The sequence below is a fragment of the Mesoplodon densirostris genome, chromosome X (genome assembly GCF_025265405.1).
Source record: "Mesoplodon densirostris isolate mMesDen1 chromosome X, mMesDen1 primary haplotype, whole genome shotgun sequence".
Lineage (NCBI taxonomy): Eukaryota > Metazoa > Chordata > Mammalia > Artiodactyla > Ziphiidae > Mesoplodon > Mesoplodon densirostris.
The window spans coordinates 97,712,804-97,734,494 of NC_082681.1; positions in this window are offsets into that span (position 1 = coordinate 97,712,804).

Below are 21,691 nucleotides of genomic sequence, written 5' to 3' on the forward strand. Positions count from 1 at the left end.
CTGTACATAAATGTTCATAGCAGTATTATAATAGCCAAAAAGGAGAAACAACTCAAATGTCCATCAACTGACAAATGGATGAACAAAATGTGGTATAGCCATGCAATGAAACATTATTTGGTCATGAAAAAGAATAAAGTACTGATATATGCTCCAATATGGCTGAAGTTTGAAAACATTATGCTAAGTGAAAGAAACCAGTCATAAAAGACCACATATTGTACGATTCCATTTATATGAAATGTGCAGACTAAACAAATCCATAGAAACAGAAAGTAGAGTAGTGTTTTCCAGGGGCTGGGGGGAGGAAGAGGCAATAGGGAAACGGCAATATATATGGTTTTTCTTTTAGGGATGATGAAAATATTATGGAATTAGATAGTAGTGTTGATTGTACTACTTTGTGAATATGCTTTAAAAAACCCACTGAATTGTACACTTTAAAAGGATAAATTATGTGGAATATAACTCAATAAAGTTATTATTTAAAAAATTGATTTGTTCCAAAAAGAATTTAAGGCCACAAAAAGATATTTCACAGTTATTCATAGATCAAAGTTTTCTTACCCCAGAAAATTTTCTTACACTCATAGTCTGTTTTCATATTTTATTGACCCCCTAGATAAAGATTTAAGACCTACTACAAAAATCTGAAAATAAAAGTAGTGAAAACTAAGGAAACTGAGGCTTTGACTGAATCACAAGTTAGATTTTTTGGTAGGTGACCTCTAACAACTTTGTTTTTATGGTTATCTGTCTCCTTCTGTGTCTATATCTGTCCCTCTCTCCTTCCTTCTTCATATAGTTTTTTTTTAAAACCAAATAGCAATCGATATATTTACCTAGGACAGGAAGGAGGCAAAATGGATGGATGGATGGATGCACACAGAGGAAAAAGAGAAAAAAAAGAGCTCTTAGAATGTAGCGAGTTGGTTTTACCACTGCTTTCTCATGGTTTCCTCTTCCTGTGTTTGTCCCCCTACCTGCAATTCTGCCTGGGTGTTCCAGAAATCTTGACAGCAACATGAGATGGAAGGTGTCAGTGGTGAATGCTATTGGTGCCTACCCAGACCCCTTGCTGGCTAGTACACCCAGATGCCAGTTGCTATGGGTGTTGGCTGATAACAATTCACTACTGTCCTTTTCTCTGAAGATTTGCCCTCAACCAAATGGGAAACACCTCGACCAGGAGCCTCTGCCAACAACTCTCCCACCCTAGGGGCTGACCTCAGCCAACCACTAGCTGGCCATTGATGGTCCAACACAGGGGTACAAAAGACAACTCCCTTGCCTCAAGGTGGGACCAACTTTGTAATGCAATTTAGGCTCAGAAGATTCCTCCTGGGAAAGGGTTGATGCTATTCTCCAGCTGAAATCATATCCTTGCTCAACTTCATTCCCCTGCTCTTTCCTGCTTCCCTCAGTCTCCCCTTCTCCCCCGCAAATTACACAAGACTACAGATTGCAGACTCTGCTTCTAAGGAACCTGACCTAAGACAGAGTGTCACCATGGGCCTTGCTTTCCTTGTCTGTTGTCTAGACTTGCCTGAGGGCTCAGAGGGTCCATAAGGCACCCCCTGCCTGTGGGTTTAGTGCTCTCACCTGTTCTCAGAAACCCCCAATAACCACTGTAGAATCCTATCGACCATCTCTCTTCCTCTCCCTTCCTCCTAAAATTCTACCAAAGGAAAATCAGGTCCCTTACAATCATGTCACATAAAATTCCCCAATGTCTCTCTAAAGATTGGGGAAGGAGAGGGCGAGGCATATTTCCAGACTCCAGGCTTTTGACATCATCCAGAGGGAGGAGAAGCCAGCATTCATCAAGCCCACTTGTGTTTTCAATTACACATAACAACTCCTGGCTCCAGTCTGTACCTCCCTCTTCTCACCTCCCCTGACACTATATATTGTGGGTTTATTACATCATCAATATCATGGCTTACTTTACTCTTTGTCAGAAGATATAGCCCAATTCCCTCTACTTCTTGCCCACTCTGAATACAGTTGGTTCTTATTCTGCAGAGAACTTTGCTATGATCTAAAACTTCCCCTGCCTCATTTTGGGAGGTCACCATTCATTCTGTATAAACACCATTGTACCTTCTATTAAATAAATGATGATAAAGGTAGTAACAGGGCATGAAGTCAGAAAGTGGCTTACATAGGGGAAGTGAAGTCCAATGGTAATTTAGATCTGTGTTTCTCAAACTCTATTATGTGGAAGAATCACCTGGAGATCTTGTAAAATGCGGGTTTTGAGGTAGGGCCTGAGATTCTGCATTTCTCACAGCTCCCAGGTGATGCCGATGCTTCTGGTCCATGGACCACACTTAGAGTAGCAAGGGCTTCAGGTGTTGTTTTGTGAAGGGAAGTTAAACAGAAGCCTTCTTTTGTCACACAAGGCTACTGCTCCCAAAGAGGCTTACAAGTAAAGATGGAGTTTTGGTCTCTCTCAAATATGCAAGCACACACACAGACACTGTTACTGTGGAATGCGATTTGGTCTTGGCAGAACCTTTAAGGGCTTTGATTACTTTCAGAGTAAAGCAGCTTCCTTAGAAGGAAGCCTGTGTCCGTGGGGCCTGAGGCACATCTCTGTGTCACCCTCCAGGGCAGGCTCTGGCATAAACACGACCTGGAGGTTAACACCTCCGTGAAGGAGTAAGGGCCCTGCTGTGTCTAGCTATGCTTCTGATGGGCCCAAATGCATCTAAGTTGTACAGGCCATGGGCAGGACAGCTGACAGGTGGCCCTGAAGCCACAGCCCAGGAGACAAGTCCTATCTGAGCTGAGGCAGCCCACCCTTAAGGTACTTCAGTCTCCTCTCTGCAGACACCCACCTGGGGTCATTTTCTCAACATTGTCCCCAAAGGTGCCTTCCCCTCTGGCAAAAACCATGCCCAGAGGGACTATGTCCTGCAAATAATAATAAAGCCTTTCACCTAATGATATCCACACTGAGCTGGGCCCTGTTCTAAGTGCTTTGTATATAATAACTCATTCAATCTGCACAATCTCTTCAAGAGGTAGAGTCTATATCCCCTCTCCATGAATCTTGGTGGGCTTGAGACTATATCAACCAATAGAGTACAGCCGAAGTGATACCATGTGACTTGCTAAGTCATGAAAGGCAGTGTAACTTCTGTTTGATTATCATGGGACACTTATATCCTAGTGCTCCTTCTTGTAACCCAGATGCCAGGATGTGAGAAGTTCAAGCCACATGGAAAGGCCACATGGAGGTGTTCTGGTGAGCAATCCCATGCTTAAGCTCTCCCAGCCCAGGAGTCAGACATGTGAGTAAAGAAGCTTCTAGATGTTTCTAGCCCCCAGACCTTCAAGTCATCCTTCCACTTGTTCCCAGCTGAGACCCCAGACATAATATAGCAGAGATGAACTGTCTCCATTGTGCCCTTTTTGAATTCCTGATCCACAAAATTTGTGAGCACAATAAAATGGTTGTTGTTTTACACCACTAAGTTTGGGGTGGTTTAACCAGAACAGATAGGTACTATTGGTAGATCCATTTTATAGATGAAAAATTAAGGCACAGAAAGCTTAAGTGACTTTCCCAAAGTCAAACAGCAGTTGTGATTCAAACCTATTGATTCTGGCATCAGAGGCTGTATTCTTAACCTCTATGCTATACTATAGAGAGTGACCAGCCTTCCCCCATGACTCCTTGTCTACCTTCCCCTTGTTACCAATTACATTACAGTATTTTTCAACAAAGAATCCTCCTGACAAAGGCCTAGTCCTGTTCTTGGCTCCATCTCCACAGCCTAAGGTGAAAAGTAGAGTCCCACCCAAATTCAGGCTTCCAAGCTAGAAAGAAGAGGATTTCCCAGGTCCTAACAACCATACTGCCCCCCATCAATGGGACAGCAAGCCTCTTTTCCCCTCCACTCCTGGAGGCTTGCTCCACAGGGGGACTTTTTGTCCACATGCAAGGCTTCCAGTCTAGCACACTGAGTAGGAGGAATCTTTTGCCCTCCCATGTCCACTGTGCACTTCCCTGCACACCAGGTATTCAGCTTCTTCCTGCCACACACTGAGAACAGGCCATTTCTGTGATGGATTCTCCTACCACTCTCCCACATCCTAGACTTCCCATTAGTGACTCCATAAGTGGCCAGAAGCCAATATTTTTAAATTATTTAGGGATCTTTATCCCCTGGGGGTCACATGTCCACAACAAGGAGTTTGTCCAGGAAGGAGGGGGACTCAAAGGGCCTGGAGTGGGAGGTGGAAGAAAGCTTGAAACCTAAGGAGACAGGGCTCTAGGAGGAGAGATAAGGAGTAAGGGAGGACTTCCTGTTTGCCCCAGGCATTTTGGGACCTAAGGCTTAAGTGATTTGGGGTCCCCCTTTAAGAAAAAAATATAAAATTACAAATACAAAATTAAGTTGGAGAGTGAATAGTTATCTAGAATGAGAAAGAAGTCACAGTGAATTACAAAATCTAAAAGGCCAATAAGTCCCACAATATCAATATCATAAAATTCAAAACAATACCATAACATTTTTATTGAATAAATTTGATGTGTAACATTGTGTAAGTTTAAGGTGTACAGCATGTTACTTTGATACATTTATATATTGTAATATGATTGCTGATGTAGTAATAATTATCACATTACATAATTATAGTACAGTATTATTGTCTATATCCATTATGTTGTGCATTAGCTATCAATGGCTTATTTACTACTCATTACAAATTTGTACTCTTAAACACCATCAGCCTTACACCCATCATCCCCTGGTAATCACCATTTTACTCTCTGTTTTTTACAGGTTTAACTTTTTTAGGTTCCACATATAAGTGATACCATACAGTATTTGTCTTTCTCTGACTTATCTCCCTTAGCATAATGTGCTCAGGTCCACCCATGTTCCTTTTTCGTGGCTGAATAATATTTCATTGTGTATATGTACCACATCTTTTTTATCCATTCATCCATTTGTGGACATTTGGGTTGTTTCAGTATCTTGCCTATTGTGAATAATGCTGCAATAAATATGGGAGGGCATGTATCTTGTTGAAATCTTGTTTTCATTTCCTTTGGGTATATATCCAGAAATGGAATTGCTGGATCATGTGGTAGACCTCATTTTTAATATTTTGAGGAACTTCCATATTATTTTCCATAGTGGTTGGACCAATGTACATTTTCATCAACAATGTATAAGTGTTCTCTTTTCACCACATCCTCACCAGCACTTGTTGTCTCTAGTTTTCTTGAGGATAGCCATTCTAACAGGTGGTTTTGGTATCAAAGTAATGCTGGCCTCAGAGAATGAGTTTGGAAATGTTTCCTCCTCCTCAATATTTGGAAGATTTTGAGAAAGATCACTGTTACTTCTTTAAATGTTTGGTAGAATTCTCCAGTGACACCACTTGGTCCTGGAGTTTTCTATGTTGGGAGTTTTTTGATTACTGATTCAATCTCTTTACTCATTACTGGTCTGTTCAGATTTTCTATTTCTTCCTAATTCAGTTCTGGTAGTGTTTCTAGAAATTTATCCATTTCTTCTATGTTATATAATTTGTTGGTATATAACTGTTCATAGTGGCCTCTGAGGGGCAGGTCAAGTGGTGTTGAACTCCCTCAGCTTTTATTGTCTGGGAAAGCCTTTATTTCTCCTTCACATCTGAAGGATAACTTTCCTGAATAGAGTATTCTTGGCTCTTGGCTGGCAATTTTTATCTTTAAATATTTAAAATATGTCATTCCACTCTCTCCTGACCTCTAGAGTCTCTGCTAGAAATCTGCTGATAGCCTAATTGGGGTTCCTCTGTAGGTTACTGTCTTTTTCCCCCTGGCTGCCTTTAAAATCCTTTATCATTGACTTTTGACAGTTTTAACGTAATGTGTCTCAGAGCTCTTTTTATGTTGAGATAATAAGGGTTCTATTAGCTTTGTGAATTTGTATACCCAGTTTCTTCCCCAGGTTTGGGGAGTTCTCAGTATTATTTCTTTAAATACACTCTCTGTTCCTTTCTCCCTCTATTCTCCTCTGGAATACCCATTAATATTATGGTTTCTAGTGGGTTCAGATAGTTCTCACAGAGTTTCTTTCTTTTTTTAAAATCTTTGTTACCTCTTCTCTTCCACCTGAATCATTTATTTCTGTATTTCTATCCTCAAGATCACTAATTCTCTCTTCCATGTGATCTGCTCTATTTTCAGTACATCTTAATGCATTCTTCATCTCATTTACTGAGTTCTTCAGCTCCAGAATTTCTGTTTGGTTCTTTTTTTGGGGATTTCAATCTTTTTGGTAAAGTACTCCTTCTGTTCACTAATTTTATTGTTTTGCATTTCTGAGTTTTCCTATAGCTGGTTGATTTTCTTCATAACAGCTATTTTAAATTCTTCATCAGTTGGATTACAATACTCCATGTCTTTGGGTCCAGTTGCTGGAAAATTGTCAGTTTCTTTTTGTGATACTGTACTACCATGATTTTTCATGGTGCTTGATGAGAAGTGCCTCAATTACCACATTTGAAGTAGCAAACACACTTCTTATGTAGGCAAGGTTTTGTTTACTTTGATTCTAACAATTCAACAAGTTGGTAGTTAGGAACCTTCCTTTTGTTTTCCAGAAGGTGGCATTATAGCACAAGTTTTTTGGTTTCTGTTACCAGAGCTAACTTGTTAAGGTTGGGAGCACATACATTTAAAGAAAAAAAAAAAAGCAAAGTGTAGTGGCAGAGTAGAGGGAGGTCTGTTCTTAGCACTTGGGTCTTTGGGTGTGCCCATGGTCCAGTAGGGAGATTCTCAATTTGAGGGATCCCAGAGGTCCATGGGCAGTTCTCTTGCCTCCCAGGGCAGACAGCAAGAGATGCTTTCCTTCAGCTCTTTTCCTGCCTACTTTCCTTTCCTTTCTCTCCCCCTAGTCACTGTGGTCTCTCTTCAGAGAAAGCAACCGATTCCTCCAGCTTCATCATGTGTAACCAGGCAGACTCCCACTCACCACCTTCACCCTCCATCTCACCTGCCAGAAAGGTTGTGCTGGCTCACTGCCAGACCAGCTGCCACCTTCTCTGCTGTCACCATCTCTGCCACCACTTCCCTCATTCAACCACCTCCTCCATAGTCCAATCCTCCTCCCGCATTTTTTTTTTTCTTTTTGCGGTATGCGGGCCTCTCACTGTTGTGGCCTCTCCCGTTGCGGAGCACAGGCTCCGGATGCGCAGGCCCAGCGGCCATGGCTCACGGGCCCAGCCGCTCCGTGGCATATGGGATCCTCCCAGACTGGGGCACGAACCCGTATCCCCTGCATCGGCAGGCGGACTCTCAACCACTGCGCCACCAGGGAGGCCCCTCCTCCCGCATTTTTGGTGCACAGATGGATGAATCTCTCAGGTATCCTGGTATGCTATGCAGAAGAATATTTTTTTTTTCAGTTATGGATGTCTGATTAGTTGTAAACCAAAGGGGAGAGATAAAAGGGATGACTCTCACTGCCATGATGCTGACATCACTCCCATGACATTTTTATGTATTAATTAATCACTTGACATAACTCCATACTATTTGCTTGCTTTTTTTTTTTTCTGCATGCCTGTATCAGTTATCTATTGCTGTCAAACAACTCTAAAACTTAGTGGCTTAGTAGTTTAAAACAACAAATATTTATCATTTCTCACAATTCTCTGGTTTGAGTGGATGGGTGTCCTGTGGGTGTCATCTGGGCTGAGTCATGCTGTTGCAATCAGATGGCGGCTAGAAAGGCTGGATGCTCCAAGATGGCCTTACCCACATGTCTGTGGCCTTGATACTGTCTATCAGCTGAGCTTCTTTCCCTACATCATTTCTTACCATCTAGCCTGGTCTTCCTTACACTGTAACAGGAGCATTCCAAGAGGGTGCCAATAGAAGCTGCGAGGCAGAAGGCGCAGTGTTACTTCCACTGCACTCTATCGATGAAAACAATTCACAAGGCCTTTGCAGATTCAAGGAGTGGGGAAATGGATACCACCTCATGACACAGGAACTGCAAAGTCACTTTGCTAAGAGATTTGAAAACAAGGAGGCATGATGATTTGGGGGCCATTATTCTAAAAATCAACCACAATACTTTCAATTGCCTCTTCAATGATTTTGTAATATAATTGTCAATAGAAAGAATGAAAAGATCATTGTTTTCCTTCTAGCCCAGGTGATCAAAATTAATTTTTTTAATTGGTAGTTTAGGAATGTTTCTTTCAGCTTCACAACCTGTGTAATGTGTAAATTTTTAGGATAGTCATCAAGAAAACCTCTATCAAGTTTCTTTCAGGGCATTTCAAGTTTTCTTGTTCAGTTGTTGAATCTTTAATCTTTAATAGTCTTTGGATTGACAACACCCATTATCCACTATGTCCTCACTATCCTATGGTGTGTTGTATCAGGAATTGTGTGTTGCCTTCAGGGATGTTAATATTTCATGTCAAGTCAACAGGAAATTTAAATCTTTTCCCAATGTATCCTTATAACTTCCCTCTCTTCGTTAACTGGATTATCAACAATCCAAGAGCCTATTCATTGCTTTTATTAGAAATTTATCTCTGCCTCTTAAGGAGGGACCCTGCATTTTTCTTTCACCTGGTTGGTCAGTATTGTGGGTAGTAGGATTATTCCTAGAGGCCATTTTTATACTGGGATAGCTAGAAATAATCATTACATTCAGACTTCCCTGGTGGTGCAGTGGTTAAGAAAACGCCTGCCAATGCAAAGGACAAGGGTTTGAGCCCTGGTCCAGGAAGATCCCACATGCTGCCGGGCAACTAAGCCCGTACACCACAACTACTGAGCCTGCGTTCTAGAGCCCGCGAGCCACAACTACTGAGCCTGCATGCCACAACTACTGAAGCCTATGTGCCTAGAGCCCATGCTCTGCAACAAGAGAAGCCACCACAATGAGAAGTCCATGCACTGCAACCAAGAGTAGCCCCCACTCTCCGCAACTAGAGAAAGCCCGCACACAGAAATGAAGATCCAACATAGCCAAAATAAATAAACAAAATAAATAAATTTATATATTTATAAAAAAATAATAATTACATTCAAAAGTGACAATGTTGAATTTTACTTGAGCCCTGTGTTCCTGGGAAAACAGTGATGGTTAGTAAATCTCACCACCCTTTTATGTTCTGGGAAATGGCTTACCACAAAGAACTCCCCTACTCCATATGACTTAACATAAGACTCATAGATGCCCCCTTGTTTATCTGTGACAAGACCAGACACAGACCCTCCAAATTCCCATTCTTTGCCTCATAAATGGGGCTGAACCACTTGTCCTCCCTGCTCAATCAAAACAAAATGCTTGCTAACTGAACTTTGGTTAAGCTTTTCTCCTTCCTCCAAGCTTCTGAACTTTGGCCCACATTCAGCCTGAGCCAACATACTACTCCCCCTAAGAATAAGATGGCCTCCAGGTAGAATATCCTCTGATCTGCTATCTGTTCAAACTGCCCTTTCATCCCTCTTCCCCACACCCAGTTCTTCCTAGCCTAGTTTACCCCTCTCTATAAAAGAAACCCTTTTTTTGGCCTGTCCTTGGGAAGCCTTCATATCTACAGTCAGAGTATTCTCCCTATTGCAATATCCCTTTCCCCCACCAGCAATAATCCTTTTGAGTAAAATTTCACCTTACCAAGTCTGGATTTGTTTTTTATTTGACAAAAGTGAATGAGGAACACATAATTATAGCCCACTATACCCAAATTAAATATGTCCCTAATTCAACTTCCCTTTGCTGAATTCCTAATATGACCTGTGACAAAGAGTCTCTCCTTGACCAAACTTTACTCAGGCTCCATTGAACTTTTCAACTAGGTCTTGACCTTTGGACTTCCATGTTCATCTCTGCATTGTCCAGTTTTAGCAAGAATCCTGTTAAATTCAGTTTAGCTAGAATCCCCAACCCTTGATACCTGATCACCTTCAATATCTGATCATGTTCCTTAAACTCCACTATCCCCCAGGTGATGTTTGATCATGCTGGCCTACCTTCAGCAAGAATCATGGTAGGTTAGTTTAAGCCGAATCTCCTCTTCCACCCTGATGTTTCTTCTTAGTAATTTTTTTATTCACCAACCCCCACCCCGTTCCTTGGCTATAAATTCCCATTTGCCCATGCTGTATTCTGAATTGAGCCTAGTTCTACACTGAGGTCTCTTTTTCCCTATTGCAATAGTCTTGAATAACATCTGTTTTTATGGCTTTAGCTACTGTGAAGCTCTGGTTTTTCTTTGACACCTGTTGCTTGCAACTCCAAGGCTACTAGACACAAGGGGAAGTTGGACAGAGGAAATTTCAGAGTGGAAAGGGACAATGATCATAACCAATTCCAAATTTAAAAGCCTACATGTAAGAAAACAAAACACATGCCTTGGGTGGGGGTGAGGATCCAAGTGTTGTAGAGCCAAAGCTTACACATTTAGAGGCCCTCTTTAAGAAATAGAACATATAACCTGTTTGTTTGTTTTTTTTAGATTCCATATATATGTGTTAGCATATGGTATTTGTTTTTCTTTTTCTGACTTACTTCACTCTGTATGACAGACTCTAGGTCCATCCACCTCACTACAAATAATTCAATTTCGTTTCTTTTTATGGTTGAGTAATATTACATTATATATATGTGCCACATCTTCTTTATCCATTCATCTGTCGATGGACACTTAGGTTGCTTCCATGTCCTGGCTATTGTAAATAGAGCTGCAGTGAACATTGTGGTACATGAATCTTTTTGAATTATGGTTTTCTCAGGGTATATGCCCAGTAGTGAGATTGCTGGGTCATATGGGATGAAGTGAGAGAGTGGCATGGACATATATATACAACCAAATGTAAAATGGATAGCTAGTGGGAAGCAGCCGCATAGCACAGGGAGATCAGCTCGGTGCTATGTGTCTACCTAGAGGGGTGGGATAGGGAGGGTGGGAGGGAGATGCAAGAGGGAAGAGATATGGGGATATAGGTATATGTATAGCTGATTCACTCTGTTATAAAGCAGAAACTAACACACCATTGTAAAGCACTTATACTCCAAAAAAGATGTTAAAAAAAGTTATTACAAAAAATAAAAAAGGAATAGAACACAATATTAGCAATACAAGATTAGATTTAATAGTAAATAGTTATTTAGAATTAGGAAATATATCCCATCAAATTACAAATCTAAAAACATATGCCATATAAATTTTAAAGCATATAACACAAGCATCACAAACCTCCCCCTCCCAAAATAGACAAATTTTATTAATTAACAACTTGATCCACTTCCAAAGCCCATTTATGGTTGTATTTGCTGCATCATTAAATACTTTCTAACAGGAAAAAACTTCTGCTTTGACTAGGCATCTTGGAGAACAAAATCCCCCAATCAGAATTTTACACATCTGACTAGCTTCTAGGAGCCTTAGTACATTTCAAACTTTGTTTTTCCTCACTACCGTTAAAAGATAATACTCCAGAAAATGTAAAAGCATAACTCTTATACTAATATAAAAAGGAATACATGTTAAAAATTTTACTTTAACTCAATCAATAAGGATCTAAGCAGATGTTATAAAGGTGAGGTCAAAAAGCATGAGTTTATATGGAGTAAAAGAGTATTGAAATGAATCTGCAAATGGAGGCAGAACTGGTTTTACCCACAGTCAGGGAGGGAGATCAGTTGAACCTCTCCAGGACAGAATAGAATTTACACGTCTATGGCCAAGAGTTATTTTGTATTGCTGTTACTGTATTTACAATTTATAGAGTTGTAAAATGGCTCCCAGAATCTGATAACCTGATGGAATGTCCTTTAGACAAAGCATAGTTTTCCACTGAAGCACTTTTTCTGTTACAGTCCCCCCACTTGACATCAAAAATAATCTCAAATAAAGATAATAAAGATTATTCATGATCATAAAATAAGGTTGGTCTCATTAGGTGCAGCCTGATTACTTACACAGATGCAGCAAGAGGGTTAACCCACCACATAATAAGCCTTCTTTAAGTTTGCTGGAAATTTTCATAAGGAATCTCAGATTTGACTTTTAAATGCCTATTCTTATTTGCTGTGCTGAAGTTAGGAAGCCATGCCAAGAAACTCTTGCCACCAGGTTATGGGTTCTGGTCACCAGCCGAACCCATAAATTTGAGTAAATACCTTTTTTCTTGATGTTCGCCCAACTTATCTTAAGTTTCTGGAGACAGCCCGGAAATGGCTTCCTTGCTGCTTCTAAGGCTGGGACCATGTGAGCCAGGTACTAGGCCAGTTTTTCCCAGAGGTCTTTGTCAGCACTGGCTCCATAAAGCCAACCTAGTTTCTCATAATGGGCTGGTCATACCTGGTTAAATGAACATCATTCTCAAATATGACATTTCAAGGAAGACCTTGGTTGCATGACCAATTTTTTTCCAATTATATTCTGGTTTAAAAAAAAAACAGGTACAATCTATGCAAATAATGATATTGCCATAAAAAGGAAGAAGACTCAATAAGAGTTTCTGAATTCTGAAGGGAGTCAAACAGAGAGGACAAAATATCTTTTACAAATGTTTCATTTCAGTTTTCAAAAGCAGAATCTGCCAAATCGTTATGGGTTACAGATATCTTAAGAAGAAAGAGAAAGGGCTTCCTTAGAAATAGAAAATAGAACACTGCTTTAGTTGTTCAAGCTATTATAACAAAATATCATAGACTGGGTAGCTTATAAACAACAGAAATTTCTCACAGTTCTGGAGGCTGGAAAGTCCAAGATCAAGACACCAGCAATTCGGAGTCTGATGAGGTCCCACTTGCTCATAGATGGGCTTCTTCTCACTGTGTCCTCACATGGTGGAAAGGGCAAACTAGCTCTCTGGGGTCTCTTTTATGAAGGCACTGATTCCATCCTTGAGGCCTCCACCCTCATGAACTAATCACCTCCCAAAGGCCCCACCTCCTAATACCATCACACTGGGGGTTAAGTTTCAACACATGAATTAGTGGGGGAGGGATATAAACATTCAGACTACAGCAAACATCACCTGAAACTAACACAACATTGTTAATCAACTATACTCCAATATAAAATAATTTTTTAAAAAAATAGCATCAGTAATAGTCCAAACAAAACTGTCATCTCTCTTCAGTGCATTTGGTTATGTGTAATTCTTGTTCCTCTGTATCTTGGGTTAGAGCCTACCTTGACTAATTCAGCCCACTGGTATGGTCTCAAAGTTTTCTAAGTGATGCCACAGGAAGCCTATAGCCAAGAGACTCTTCTCTGAAGTACCCAGTAGAGTCCTTGTCCATAAGACTCTGAAACGTTCCTTCTTTGTTGAAGACAAGAAGTTTGCCCTGTGCTGATTGCAGTACCTTCTGAGAAACATCAGAATAAAACAACAACAACTGAAAAAAAAATTATCTGTAGATGACAGAGACTCAAAATAGCTGCATTTAATTTACTACTGATAATTTTCAAAAGTGAAAGATCTGACAAGAGTTCATAGCAAGAATAATGCAACTGACAAGGAAATGTGTTTATTTCTGTGGCATGAAAAACAGAATAATAAAGCCAATCCAAAAAATTCTAGACAAAATGTCTATAAGTATTATGATTAAGACTATTTTCAAGGAAGACAATGAACATTGCATCTGATTTATAAAAATGGATAAACATTTTTACAGAGAAAAAATATTGAGGCATAATATATAATATAATACAATGTCAATATGGTGTAATATTATATCATATCATATAGTAATCCTAAAAAATAATATATCATGAATATACCAAGAATATATCAAGAATATCAAATAAAGAGATTCCATGAGTCTGGAGTAGGTCCTAGACATCTGTATTAAACTCCATAGGTAAGTCCAATGGGCACCTTTAATTGAAAACCATTGGCTTAAATTTAAATGTAAAAAGAAGGACTGTGGCCAAAAAAGCATTTTAAATAACACCCAAAATTATGGCTGGTGACACTATACTGTTATTGACTAATGTCATCTGGCAAAGCAACCTCAAGGCTCTGGATACAGAATCGTATTCTAGAGAGTGAGGGCATTGACATATTTCTAGGAACTTCCCAAACAATGTCCAAATTCTAAAATACTTTTATTAAAAAATTTACCTATGTCAATTTAACCTAGAGAAAGCTAAGCATCTCTTCTGATTTGACAACTCTTCATGCAACTCATCAATAGTAACTTATCAAATAAACCTAATTATTTCTTTTTTTAAAACATCTTTATTGGAGTATAATTGCTTTACAATGGTGTGTTAGTTTCTGCTTTATAACAAAGTGAACCAGCTATACATATACATATGTCCCCATATCTCTTCCCTCTTGCATCTCCCTCCCTCCCACCCTCCCTATCCCACCCCTCTAGGTGGTCACAAAGCACCGAGCTGATCTCCCTGTGCTATGCGGCTGCTTCCCACTAGCTATCTATTTTACATTTGGTAGTGTATATATGTCCATGCCACTCTCTCACTTTGTCCCAGCTTACCCTTCTCCCTCCCAGTATCCCCAAGTCCATTCTCTAGTAGGTCTGCGTTTTTATTCCCGTCTTGCCCCTAGGTTCTTCATGACCTTTTTTTTTTTTTTTTTTTTTTTAGATTCCATATATATGTGTTAGCATACGGTATTTGTTTTTCTCTTTCTACTTACTTCACTCTGTATGACAGACTCTAGGTCCTAATTATTTCTAGCATGTCTCTTTTATAAGGTGAAAAACCAAATCCTTGTAGTTTTTCAGGGGCCCTTGGGTAAATATGAGACCTTTTAGGTATAAAAAGTTATTCTTAAAGTTTTATTTTATTTTGTTAGGATTTGGTCTAGAGACGGCAAAAATCAAAAAAGTTATCAGAGGAATTTTAGACACGATTAAGATGGGATCATGGGAGGTTAAGAAGCCATGCTCAGTTACCTATTTAACCAAAGTGAGAAGAAAACATTTTAAAAATATATAGACTTTAACATGACTAATGAATTTTAGCTCTTTAGTAAGTGAGGAACTTTTGTTCATTTTCTTAAACGAGCAAAAGCATAATAAAGTCAACATACAGCATAGAAAATTGTCATCTAGGCAGAGTACAGAGAAAAAGTAATCATTCATACTACAGGTGAAGGCAAAAAGTAAACCAAAAAACAAAAACAGAACAAAACAAAACAAAAAACAAGCCCATCAAAACTGAGGAAACTTTGCTCAGATTTTAACACATTTCATAGCTTTTCAGACTCAATTATTCTAAACTAAGGCAAATAAAATTCACTTTCCAAGTTTTGTCCTTTGTTAAGCTTGTTCATGTTCTGGAATAAACTAACACTGACACTTTACTTTAGGGCAGATCTCAGAGGGTCTATAGGCCAGAACTAATTTAGTAATAATACTAAGATGCCGTTAACATGCAATGTGTTCATCATTAATGTCTTTAGATAAATCAATAAGAATTTACACATTTAAGCAATGTTTTACTTTCAGTTTCCAATACAGTAAATATCATTAGTTAGAACCCAGAAAAACAGCAACAACAAACAACTCCTTTGGGGTCCTCTACAAGGTTGAAGAGTATAAAGAGTTTTGGAGGACACCCCCCCCAAAAAACAAGCAAAACACTGAGAACTGCTGTTTTTAAGGTAAAACTACTATTTTCCTTGAAATACAGAAGCATGTCCACAAGTGTATTTCTCTGAAACTATTACTCCCAAGTGGAGTTTCAACCATCTATATTCATTATAACTATGGGGACCTACTAGGAAACCCAGAGTTGGTATAAAGATTATTTTAAGCTGAAGACTTTTGAGATTCAACAGATGCAGGGGGAAAAAAAACCAAACTCTCTCAGAACTTCCCTTATTTGACTAAAAGCAGGAACTTCTATGAAATAAGGCTGCCATAAATTCCTCTTTGGGTTGGATCTACTCCCAGAAGGGAGAATGCTAATAAAACCTACCCCAAATTCCTTCTCCAGGAGAATTTTATGGCCCATGAAGGAGACCACTCATACCTGTATAGACAAATATCATCACAAACTTTATCTCCTGTTTGTTCTCCTGAAAAGTGCCCTTTCTCGCTCTCCCCATCACTTACTAAGCCTCAAATTCTAACCACCCATTTGAGTTACTCATCAAGAGCTCTCCCACATGCATGCATGTTGCACGCACAAATAAACTCTGTTTTTTCTTCTGTTAATCTGTCTTTTGTCAATTTAATTTACAGTCTCCAGTCAGATGATATAAGAGGGTAGAGGAACTTGTATGTGAGGATTTTAGAGCTCATGAATACGTGTTAACACAACTTTCTATAGTCACACACATTCTTTATACAAACTCTCAATGTGGCAAAAATCAACACATTATTTAACAGACCCAAAGATATAGCCTCTCTATAGCACATAAAAATAAGAAAAAAAAGGATATAAACTTAAAGTTATGCTTAATGACCACTGTTTCAGTATTCTAACTTATTTAGAAATGATCTAGGTATCCAATGAACATCTATTAATTATCAATTTAATAACAATCCAATTTTTGAGTGTCCTAAAAATCTTGGGAATTGTCTCGAGTGGGCATACTACTAAGCATAATTTCTGTTGAAATAAAATTTATGAGAATAACAATTCAATTTAGTGAAACACAAATTTACATTTTTCATAATCTTAAACAATAATGCTAGTTTATTTGGTCAATAAATCCTCGTAAGTCAAGAAGAACATACCTAAGTAGAATAAAGTGTGTGCTTATATTATACTTTAACACTCATAGAGAAGATGCAACTGTTTTTATTTTACCAAAAACAGTAAAGTAGTCTTATTTACCAAAGATTTACTTAGATTAAGAAATGGGATTCTTAAAAATTTTTGAATTAGTTTCTGTAAGAATTTTTTTTCTTCTGGCACGTTTAAAGTATCAGAAGTTCAATTTCCTTATTTTTTGGTAATTTGGAGACTATCCAATTTACATAAGTGCTTATTTGTCTTTGTAAGCTGATCAGAACAGAGGTTCTTTAAGAGACTTTATAATCCAGTTTTTCTACAGGGGTTAGGGAAGTCAGTTGAAACTTTTACCAGATAGGACAGAATTTGCATGTCTTTAGACAAGAATTATTTTTGCATTGCTATAGTTTATCTGCAATTTAGGCCATAGAATCAGAAACTGATCATTAAGAGCAGTGTCCCCTAGACAATGCATAGTTTTCCATCGAAACACAAATGTTTCTCTATGCTACCCATGTAATTCTGATGCTGGATACAAGAATATGTTCATATCATGACACAATCTCAGTGCCTGATCTTCCATATCACAATGCCAAGGGAATCTACACAGTGGATGGCAAAGGTACTCCTTGAAGCTATTCCTACACCAGGATGGCTAGCAATAACTTAACTGTACACAGAAGTGACTTTATACAACTTGTCAATTTTTATCCCACTAAACCCAAACTAAATGTAACCCCATCTCAACTTCCTCTTAGTTAGATCCTCAGAATTAGACACCACTCCAATACTATCTGACACCACCTAACATGAGGGGAAGTGTTATGGAGTAAAAGTCAGAATGAAACAAGACAGAGGTTTGTGATGGTTAATTTTATGTGTCAACTTGACTGAGTTATGGAGTGCCCAAACATTTGGTCAAACATTATTTGGGGTGTGTCTGTGAGGGAGTTTTTGGTTGAGATTAACATTTGAATTGGTTAATATATACATACTACTACATATAAAATAGATAAGCAACAAGGACCTACTGTATAGCACAGGGAACTCTACTCAATATCTTGTAATAACCTATAATGGAAAAGAATCTGAAAAAAGAATATATATATATATACACATATATACATATATATATATGTATATATATCATATATATGTATATATACATATATATATATGTATATATATCACTTTGCTGTACACCAAAAACTAATACAACATTGCAAATCAACTATACTTCAATAAAAATTTTAAAAAAATTTTTGAATTGGTAACTGAGTAAAGAAGATTGTCCTCCCTAATGTGTATGGGTCCTATCCAATCAGTTGAAGGTTTGTAGAACAAAAAGTTTGAGTAAGAGGAAACTATGTTTGCCTGACCCTTGAGCTGGGCCGGTGGTCTTCTCCTGCCCTTGGAGTGGAATTTATACCATTGGCTCTCCTGGCTCTCAGGTCTTTGGGCTCCGACTGAAACTATACTACCAGTTCTCCTGGGTCTCCAGCTGGCAACTGCAGATCATGGGACTTTTCAATCACATGAGCCAATTCCTTATAACAAACAAAAATAAAACAAACAAATAAATAAATATTCTGTTTCTCTGGAGAACCTTAACTAACATAAGGTCTTCAGAAATTGCAGTTTAAAATATCTTGCTTTTTAAATTTTTGCAAAAATATAGAACTGTATGTGTATATTACTGTGGCCCATCCTAGGGCCTTGGAAAGAGCCCATGCATGTAAGGGGCCCTATAGCTTAAAATTCATTAGCTTCACAGTAAATCTACCTCTACTTCTATTCATTCCTCAAATCTCTGACCTTGAAGAAGCCTTCCCTGACTCCCTGGTATCCCTGTACCTCTCCCAGATAAAAATAACTTTTCATTTCCTATGCTACTTCTATATAATGTACATCTTGGATGATTGTGTCTGTTTCCCTAATTTACCTTACTAGATTATAAGCTTCTTAAGGGAAGATACTGGATCTTTTTTCTCTATATATATTCAGTGTCTAGCAAAGTAGGGCCTCAATAAACTTGAGCGAATGAATGAATAACAAATATGGCTAATTTCACTGGCCAACCAGAGCTCTCCAGCTGCAATGTCCCCAACCACTACAGCCCATCACACCTCCACTATCCCATTCATTTTCCTTCTCCTTCCACCTCCCCCCAAGTCACCATCCAAATACACTCTTCTGTTCCAGTTATCTACTGCTGGATAACAAACTACCCCAAACTTAGTGGCGTAGAATGACAACAATCATTTGTTATTTTCTCTCCCGGACTGGGGGTTGACTGAGTTCAGCTTGGTGGTTTCTCACTCGGGGTGTCTCATGTAGTTGCAGCCAGATGGTGGCCAGAGATGAGGGCATCTCAAAGGCCTCTTCACTCACAGGTCTGCATGGGCTGCAAGAACTCAAACGGCTAGAGCCTGGAACAGCTGGGGCTCCTTAAACATCTATATCTCCACGTGGTGTCTCCAGCATGGCGACTTCAGGGTAGCCAGACTTCTTACATGATGGCTCAGAGATCCAAAGGTGTGCGTCCTGAGAGAGAGAGAACCACACAGAAGGGGTATTGAATTTTCTGACATAGACTGGGAAACAACACTGCATCCTGTTCCTTAGAAGCAAGTCACTAAAGCCGGCCTATGTTCAAGGGGGAGGCAGTTAAACTCCACCTCTTAATGGGAGGAGACTTCATGAATTTGTGGACATGTTTTCAAACCACCACCCTAGCCCCTTGCCCGGTCTCATGAAGACCTTGCTCCCTGAGAGGTAGCAAAGTGCCAATCAAATCATCTGGTTCCTGACAGCACTTTATCTGACAACTTTCTCTCCCATTCTGCCAAATGAATGTACAACAGTCTTCAGAAAGCTTTTAAGGAAGGAAATGTCAGCGCTTTTTAAGATTTTGCAGTTTGGCATATAGCACAAGGAGACTCTCCCCGCTCACCTCAAATCACAGCCACTCCTGTGCACACACAGCGGGGGTTCCAATATCCTGCAGGTATTTCTTGCTTGTCATGTAAATGCACACTAATTTGCTTAAGCTAAGAAGAAGTAATTAATTGTACTAACACATATCATTAATATGTATTCCAATAAGAATAAGTTTAAAGTGACCAGATAGGGCTTCCCTGGTGGTGCAGTGGTTGAGAGTCTGCTTGCCAATGCAGGAGACATGGGTTCAAGCCCTGGTCTGGAAAGATCCCACATGCCGCGGAGCAACTGGGCCCGTGAGCCACAACTACTGAGCCTGCGCGTCTGGAGCCTGTGCTCCGCAGCAAGAGAGGCCGCGATAGTGAGAGGCCCGCACACCGCGATGAAGAGTGGCCCCCGCTCGCCGCAACTAGAGAAAGCCCTCACACAGAAACGAAGACCCAACACAGCCAAAAATAAATTAATTAATTAATTAAAAAAAATTTTTAAATGTGACCAGATAATAGTCTAAGACTTAAATGGCTTCTAAGAATACTTCATTTGATAATAATTCAGCTCAGTTTTCGCTTCCTTCTGAGGACACCTGCTTCATCCTGACAGGGCGGTGTCCTAAGCCGGTGTCCAGCTGGCTCTGTCCTTCAGCCCTACAAGCACTTCAAAACATTATTTAATTTAATCTTCCCCAGAGCCCGGCAAGGACTATGTTATTCCTCTGCAAAGTAGAGATGAGAAAAATGGAGTTCAGAGAGTTTAGATAATCTCCAGTTTCCCCAGCTCATATGTCTTCTCTTCTGTCTCTTATAAGGACACTTGTCACTGGATTTCAGGTGCACCCAAGGTAATCTCCCCATTTAAAGTCCTTAACTTAATTATATCTGCAAAGACCCTTTTTCCAAATAAGGTCACACCACAGGTTCTGGGAGTTAGGGTGTGGACATGACTTTTTGAGGGCCACCATCCAGCCCACTACAGACTCTTTTCTACCTACAGGCCACATTGCCAGCCCACAGCCAGGCAGCGTGACAGCAAAGGGGATGTTGAACTTTTACCATGGTTGTTAAGACCTCGGTGTCAGTGCTGGACAGACTTAGGTGCCAGGCCTCATTCTACCTCATAGTAGCAGCTGAGTGACTCTGGGCAAGCTTATTAAGCTTTCTGATTAAAACAGACCTAGGGGGCTTCCCTGGTGGTGCAGTGGTTGAGAGTCCGCCTGCCGATGCAGGGTACACGGGTTCGCGCCCTGTTCCGGGAAGATCCCACATGCCGTGGAGCGGCTGGGCCCGTGAGCCATGGCCGCTGGGCCTGCGCATCCGGAGCCTGCGCGTCCGGAGCCTGTGCTCCGCAACGGGAGAGGCCACAACAGTGGGGGCCCATGTACCACAAAAAAAAAAAAAAAAGAGGCCTGGGACTCTTTCAGTAGTGGGAGATTCCAGCAATACTACGTTTACAAATATTTGGTAAAAGAGGGAGTCTAGTATAAAAGAAAATGGGCGAGGAGACCATGCAGACAGAGGTGATATGATAGGCTTCTCACCCTGGTCAAGTGACCTGTGGTTGAGAATAGACATCTAACTTTTTGATATCTCTTCATGCTTCAGATCATACACAACTGAGAGACTAAAACTTTGAGTTAATCATTCAAATATCCAAATATGGAGCAACTTCATTGATTATTTTCCACATTGACATTCTGACCAGATCACCCCTTACTTAATTTCTCTTCTGCTTCTAAGACTCAAACAGCCCCTCTGACTTGTCATATGACTTATATCTTGGAACCAAGAATGATAAAAAGAAGCTAAAGCAAATAAATAAAATAAAATAAAACAAGCCTTGGTTTACTTGTTTGTAAAATGGGGATAATAAGTGCTTACCTCACTATGTTGCTGAGAGGGTAAATGAGCTGTTGCTGTGCTGGGCTCTACCTTCCAAATATGCCTAAAATTCAGCCCCTTGCCACCTTCCAGGCTACAACTCTGGTCCAAGTCAGTGTCACCTCTCACCCAGATTTTCACCATAGCCTCCTCTCTGGACACTCTGTTTCCCCCAT